Raw genomic sequence first — 7,494 nt, 5'->3', positions numbered from 1 at the left:
CTTGCATTCTCCTTTTTTATTTTTGTAATTCTTGACAATAATACTTCTGAAACCCCCCCACCGCCTTTTTTTTTGAGATGGAGTCTCGCTCTGTTGCCCAGGCTGGAGTGCAGTGGCATGACTCGGCTCACTGCAACCTCCACTTCCCGGGTTCACACCATTCTTCTGCCTCAGCCTCCGGAGTAGCTGGGACTACAGGCACCCGCCACCATGCCCGGCTAATTTTTTCTGTTTTTAGTAGAGACGGGGTTTCACCGTGTTAGCCAAGATGGCCTCGATCTCCTGACCTCATGATCTGCCTGCCTCAGCCTCCCACTGAAACCTTTTTAAAATAGTATTTAATCTCCATAAACAGGCTAGTATCTCAAGCCAATTGATGAAATAATCATAACGATACAGCTACTTCCCTTAAGATGATAACATTTGTGAGGATAACTATTGCTTTTTCTTACCTGCTAAAATTCAGTATTCTCTCTGTGTAGTGTCAGCAAAAGCTGGACATAAAGAAGAGTTCTGTAGCTGTCAGGGCTGGGGAGTATCCAGGCAGCCCATGGTGGTAGATAAAAACAGCTGTTCTGGAGTCAGAGTGACTTCTGTGCTGGTTCTCATTCCGTTATTTACTTACTGTGTGCTGTCAAGTAAGTTACAACACCCCTCTGATGCGCTTCTGTAAAATGAAGCTATCAGTGTATTATGGTGAGGATTAAGTAGATCATCCTTGCAGAAGAAGCTTCTGTAGTGCCTGGTGTGTAGTGGGCACTAAATGTACATTTCCTTCCCTTCTCTTTTCTTTCCTAACACGTTTTTATTTTATTTTCATTTTCTATTGTCTCTTAACTTTCAAGCAACACCATTAATTCAATGTTTCTTAAGTATCAGTAGTGTTTTTGTCTTAGAGCTACCTCCAAGCCCGTATCAGTAGAAAGTAAATTCAAAAACAAAACTACAGCTTTATAATTTGTTTAGTTTTATGCCTAAGTGAGGCATAGAAAATCACACTAGAGGAAGGGTTATTTGCCTAGATCTGTCTGATTCTGAAATTCATGTTCTTAACCGTTAGCTTACACTACCTCTTAATAACTAAGGTTAAGAAGAATTATTATACTAATTATAAATTCCTAAAATTATAAGGGCTGTGTGGGAGAATTTGACTCTGTTTATCTAAAATCATTTGATCCATGATAAAAAGAGAAATTTTCCCTGCAAACATCATTGCAAAAAATATTTTTGAACGACTTTTTGAATCATGTTTTGTTAATAACAAAATAAACCTATTATTGAATACCCATTATGTGCTAGTATCTTTGCTGGCCTTTTTTTTTTTGGTTAAGATGATTATTTTAGTTTTTAACTGGCATATAAAAATATATGTGTATAGTGTACAACATGTTTTGCTGCATGAATACACTGTGGAATAGTTAACTCAAGCGAATCAACATTTGCATTAAATTGCATACTCATTTTGTGTGTATGGTGAAAACACTTAGAATCTATTATCTTTGCAATTTTAAATTATACATTGTTATTAACTACAGTCACCATAATGTACAATAGATCTCTCGAACATATTCTTCCTGTCTAACTGAATTTTTTTGCCCTTTGATCAATATCTTCCCCTGACCCTAAGTCCACCAGCCCTGGTAACCACCAGTCTGTTCTCTGCTTCTGTGAGTTTGACTTTTTAGGTTGCACATATGAGTGAGTCTGTTCCTGGCCTATTTACTTAGCATGACGCCCTCCAGGCTCATCCATCTGTGTAGTTCATTGGTCCTTCTCGTGTTTTAGCTCCCTTCATTGGGACCCCAACCTTATGAAAGAATTATTAGTATTATTCATTTTTATGGTAGAAAATTGAGGAATAAAAATGTGAAGGGCAGCTGGACGCAGTGGCTCATGCCTGTAATCCCAGCACTTTGGGAGGCCGAGGCAGGAGGATCGCAAGGTCAGGAGTTCGAGACCAGCTCGGCCAATATGGTGAATCCCAGTCTCTCCTAAATATACAAAAAGTAGCAGGGCATGGTGGTACACCGGTAGTCCCAGCTACTCGGGAGGCTGAGACAGGAGAATCACTTGAACCTGGAAGGCGGAGGTTGCAGTGAGCCGAGATAGTGCCATGCACTCCTGCCTGGGCAACAGAGACTCCATCTCAAAAAAAAAAAAAAAAAAAAAAAAAGTGAAGGGCCTGGCCTAAGAGCCTGTAGAGACTGAGATTTGTTAGGTCATCCCAGGCCTGCTTCTTTCTGCACTTTGGGTTCCTATTTCTCTTGGACCATCTAGCACAGCGTTATAGGCATATCTTTCCCATTTTTTTTTTTCTTTTACTAAGTGCTGTACTATCACTGAGTGCTTTAAATAATGACAAATGGCACATTCCCGACTTAGAACACTAGGAGACTAGAGCAGTGGCCCAACTGGGGGCAGTGCCTGGAAACGTTTTTGGTTGTTGTAACTGGGAGGGGCGTGCTCCTGGCATCCAGTAGGCGGAAGCAGGGCCAAGATGCTGCTCAGCCTCTTACAATGCACAGGACAGCTCCCCGGGACAAAGAATCTTCTCGTCCCACATGTCAGTAGCACTGAGGGGGAGAAACTCCGTTCTTCAAAATAACAGTTTTTCAATTCCCTATACAGCATTCTTCACTGTAATAGTAAACAGAACGGATGTCCTAAACAATAGACTACAAAAATAATTTGGTTGCTAAGTTTGTTTGTTTATTGGTTGGGAAAATAATATAAGTTGGATCTTGGCTCCACTAGCTTTCACAGTCAGTGGCTATTTGTACATGTAAATAATTTTCATCAATTAAATTATAAGGAAACTAATTAAGACATCATAAATTATAACTAAATGTTGATTACTAGGCATCCAAGTTACCTACTCACCTTCTAATTGTGTTTGCATATCTTAAAAATCATGTTTGATTAAGTAAGAATGTAAGTACAAGTTGGGATGTGTCCTGTTTTTTATAGATATAAAAACCAAAAGTTTCTAAGGCCCAGGATGTCTAATTTCTAATTTCTTAGATAGACTAATTCATGTTCCATCTCAAGAAGTTCAAAATGAGACGGCGGCATTCCAAGGACTACCATGGTTTGGTCCTTTTTTATAATAATTTTAATTCTAATAAATTCAATTTTTCTAATTCCTTTTTTATGGTACTAAATACCCATACATTTAATCTCTTTCTAATCTTTCTTTCCTCTTCCCCAGTAAATTGGAAGTAGGCACTGCAGAGACACTTGACATTTTAAAACCGGGCTTTGACTGCTGGGATAATAAAGAGGTCTGTTACTGACTGTCCCCATAGTCGGTGAAATATCCTGGCATGTCTCAACCTATACCATGTTATAATTTCATGATGAATATCTTTACTAAAGGAGACAGATAGTTGTCTTTCAGAAGCACAGGAAGAAAATTAGAAGGTACCAAAGTGGCATGAACTATCTCTTCACAGAAGTAAAGCAAAAAGCCCAAGAACCAAATAGAGATCCAGATAGCTTAAAAATCCTTTTTATTTTTTTAAAGCAAACGACTTATAGTACAAATACACAGTGTACATTATGACATGTTTGTAGCCTAGGAAGATGTGAAACATGCTTTATTGCAGAACATAATCCATTTAAAAAATAAGAGCCATGTTTTTCTAAGAGCCTAAGGTCTAAAAAACCACTTCTTATTTTCAAGGCTGACTTGTGTGTAATTTTGGTAAAGGATTCACTGTTTGCATTTATATGGATTTCTAGTTTTGATTAGTAAACAAGTTATTGAATTTCTACTTATGATTACAAAATGACTGAATTTGCCCCAAACACTGGAAAGTAAAAATGTGGATGGAATTCTTGTTACCACCTCAATATCGTTCATTAAGGAGTGGGTTGTCCTCACTAAATATTCACTCCAAAGATGAAAGAGCTAAAGCTATCCAATCGGGGCGAATAATTTCCCCAAGACCTCACTGGAGCAACAGCAACAGCAACACAACTGTAATATTGATTTCTAAGACATCTTCCTCTGCCATCTCTTCATTCATTCTTTGAGCAATATTTACAAAGCATGAAATTTCTATGGCCCTGGTGTTACATTATATACTCAGGATTCAGTAATAAATGATGATTCAACAGACAGAATTCCCGCTCTTAAAAGGAGTTTTTAAGATAGAGGGAGATGGTATATAAAAGTAAGCCCCCTTTGCAATAAATTCTTTAAGGAGCACACAAGATTCACAGTGCCTTGCTGGAGATACAGTCACAAGTTTTCTACTGTCACAAGTTTTCTGCAAGAACTGACTTCTACAAGAAACTGAGAAAGAACTGAAGCAGGGGAAGGAGTCGAAGCTCCAGGCATAGGGAAAATGACAAGAGGGTAAAGAAATCATGGCTGGTCCAGGGACCTGTGAGTAGCCGAATACTGGGGCTCAAGGTTAGCTACGGAAGTGACAAATGAGGCTGGAGAGGTTTGCTGAGACAAACCATGAAGGGTTTGTTCACTATCCCATGTCATTTGGATTTTATACGGAGTCTTTGTAAAAGTGACGTGAAGAGATTTTCATGTTGGCAAGATGACTAGCTGCATCATAGAATTAATGTGAAAGGGTGGCCCAAGGAAGCAAGTTTCTTCACAGCTATTGAAATAAGCAGGTGAGGAATGACTGAGGTCTGAATTGGATGGTGTTGGCACATGAAAAAAATGGGCAGATACAAGAGATATGGAAGAAGGAAAATTTGAAAAAAAAAAAAAAAAAGGTGATTAGTTAAGTGTTACGGTAGAAAAAGAGAAGGAAGAAAAGGACCTAGGCTATGAATTGAGCAACTGGATAATGATACAATTTTTTAAGGTAGTAAACATAGAAAGTGGAGCATGTTTGTGGACCATTCTATTTAGTGATGTGAATATGTACTTATATTTTAGCCAGATAAACTTGAAGTAAAAAATCCAGTCTATAGGAAAGCATGAATTGGAGAGAGAGAGACTTGAGGTCTGAACTTCACTTTAAGTGCTTGATCTATAATGATGGGAAGGTTTCTAGAAGTAAAGAATGGATTTCTGAAAGTACTTAAGTAGAATGAGGTGGGAAAGTAGGCGTGAATTCAGCCTTAAGTTAATTTTACTGACAGTTCTCTATGTGCAATTGTGCTAATGATCAAAATCAGCCAAAATAACAGCAAGTTATACAAGTTTAGAGAAAGCCAAAATTGTTGCCTACCAGATAGTTTGTCACAAAAAAAGGATTCCCAAATTGCCAAGTGCTGTTTTCATTTGCTGCCTACTGTCATTCTAACTTACCCCGTATCTATTGGAAATTTCCAGAAGGCATCTTAACTGACTTCTATGGTGCTAATTGCAGAAAACTCACCGAATTTCCTTCTTCTTTTAAAGACATTCTATCCTCTTCTTTCCTGAATTAAAAATAAAATCTCAGTCCAAGTCAACATTCTGACAGAAGTTTAAACAAACCTGGGGCATTGAAATGCAGTTTAAAAAGAAGAAAAAGGGAGAACTAACTGTAAAATGCCCTGTCTATATAAAGAATTGGAAATGCATACAGGATTGTGTTGTTGAGTTTGGGGTGGTATGTTTATGCGCTTGAGTGATTTTTGCCCTAAATATTTATCAATCGATGTGAATTCAAACCAACTGCTTAAAAGTTGGGCAGTTGGGGCCAACTACTGTCAGTAGCCAGTGGCTGGCACCCAATGATGGCAATGATTTCACTGAGGATTAACCATGCGCTTGAGTACATAGGTCCTTATGCACAGAGCTGCTAGAATTCTATTTCTGCTCTCCCTTGAGCCTAGGATGCCAATCATGATAAATTGTATCATACTGTGAGGTGGTTTGTGATGAAAACAAATTTCCGCCCGGGATCATAACACAACCTCTACACTGAGGCTCTGATAAAACACTTAGAAATGTGCAATTGCCTTTTCTCTCCTCTTCCTCTTTTGTCTTTGTTAAACATAAAAACCAAAACCAATACATTCCTACCCAAAGAATAAACCCACAAAAAAACATTTAAGATAACTGAAATGTGAACTGGGAACAATGCTCTTTATCTAGCTGGAGATTGGGTTTTTATTATTTTATCTATGGATATCTATCTGTCTAGATATCATGTATGTATGTATCTGTCTTCTTTCCTAATTATTCAGTTTTCAAGTGGAAATGAGATAGTGGAAAATGAATAGGTGGGGATTTGAAAATTATAGATGGGATAAACTGTGGAGTTAGGGAAGCTACAGGTGTTTAAAAAAACTAGATAACAGCTTTCTCTATGGAATTGGACAATTTTGAACTTATGCAAGGTTCTCTTTGCAGATATGCCACAGTGGTTAGCATTTTGATAAGATCTTTTTTTAATCAGAAGGGCTAATTTAGTTTATTATTTGAATATATTGGTATTTTGGTATAAACTGGATCACCTCCCTGTTTTAAAATTAAGCCTGGTCTTGGTCAAAGTAAACAGAATTCGACCTTTTAAAGGGAAAATGCAATGCCTTATCACTTTTCACTGTTAAATTTCTTGCTTTAATCATTTAAATAGTGCGATGTTCTTGTCTCCATTCTCCCCAGGGTCTACTGGAGACCTTGGCTTTTTATTTCCCTGACACAAATTCACACTGCTGGAGCAATGCTCGAATTGCTCTGGAAACACTGGCAAATCTCAAGATGCAGTTCAGGCTTCTCCATAATGGGTGTGAGTCCCTAGGCTCTCTCAAACTAAACATTCCCCAGCCAGGCAACTCTAAAGAGACTTCGACAAGGCAACACGATTACTCTGTGTGCTTAGAAGAAGAGGGATTATAAATGTCAGCTGTTGCTCTTTGAATCCTGCTAATTCATTCATTGATTCACTCATCTTTCCCACAGGCATGTGCTGTGCATTTACTGTACTGCATGACACTGTGGAGGTTATAAAGAAATAAAATACTTAGGGCTTACTCTCTATGAAATAAAATTCTAATTCTTTCTACCATATATTCTTATGTGAGATCCCAGCCTGCTCTACCTGGTACCTGGACTAGGGCATTTCTGTATCAGATTAAATTTAAAGGTGTTTCAATAGTTAATAATGATTAAACATTATAAATATTGGGAAACAATAATGGATGAGGTGGAAAAGAAAAGAAGCCACTAAGTAGAAAATTAGATAAAATAGACATATATAAAATTAAGTCATGTGTTATGGACTAAACTGTGTCCGCCACAAAATTCATGTTGGGGTCGGTTCCTCAGAATGTGTCTGTATTTGGATACAGAGTCTTTATAGAAATAAATAAATTAAAATGAGGTCACTAGGGTCAGCTCTAATCCAACAAGATGGGCATCCTGATAAGAAGAGGGAATTTGGATACAGAGGGAAGATTATATAAAGACATGGGGAGAGGATGACCATCTACAAGACCAGGAGAGAGGCCTGTCCGTAAGAAACCAACCCTCAAGGAGAGGGGCCTTTCTGTAAGAAACCAAACCTGCCAGCACCCAGCTTTTGGAGCTCT

The 7,494-nt window shown here is 38.1% G+C and overlaps 1 long non-coding RNA gene across 1 annotated transcript; it reads left to right on the top strand.

Moving 5' to 3' along the window:
- The first annotated feature begins 4,081 nt into the window (after positions 1 to 4,081).
- Positions 4,082 to 6,936, top strand: LOC129463831 (uncharacterized). The gene is made up of 2 exons (XR_008651300.2): positions 4,082 to 4,635; positions 6,569 to 6,936. It is a non-coding gene; the product is annotated as an uncharacterized lncRNA (long non-coding RNA).
- Positions 6,937 to 7,494: the final 558 nt, after the last annotated feature.

Source organism: Symphalangus syndactylus, chromosome 15, assembly GCF_028878055.3.
Source record: "Symphalangus syndactylus isolate Jambi chromosome 15, NHGRI_mSymSyn1-v2.1_pri, whole genome shotgun sequence".
In the NCBI taxonomy this organism is placed as follows: domain Eukaryota; kingdom Metazoa; phylum Chordata; class Mammalia; order Primates; family Hylobatidae; genus Symphalangus; species Symphalangus syndactylus.
This window is presented reverse-complemented; position numbering and strand designations above follow the sequence as displayed.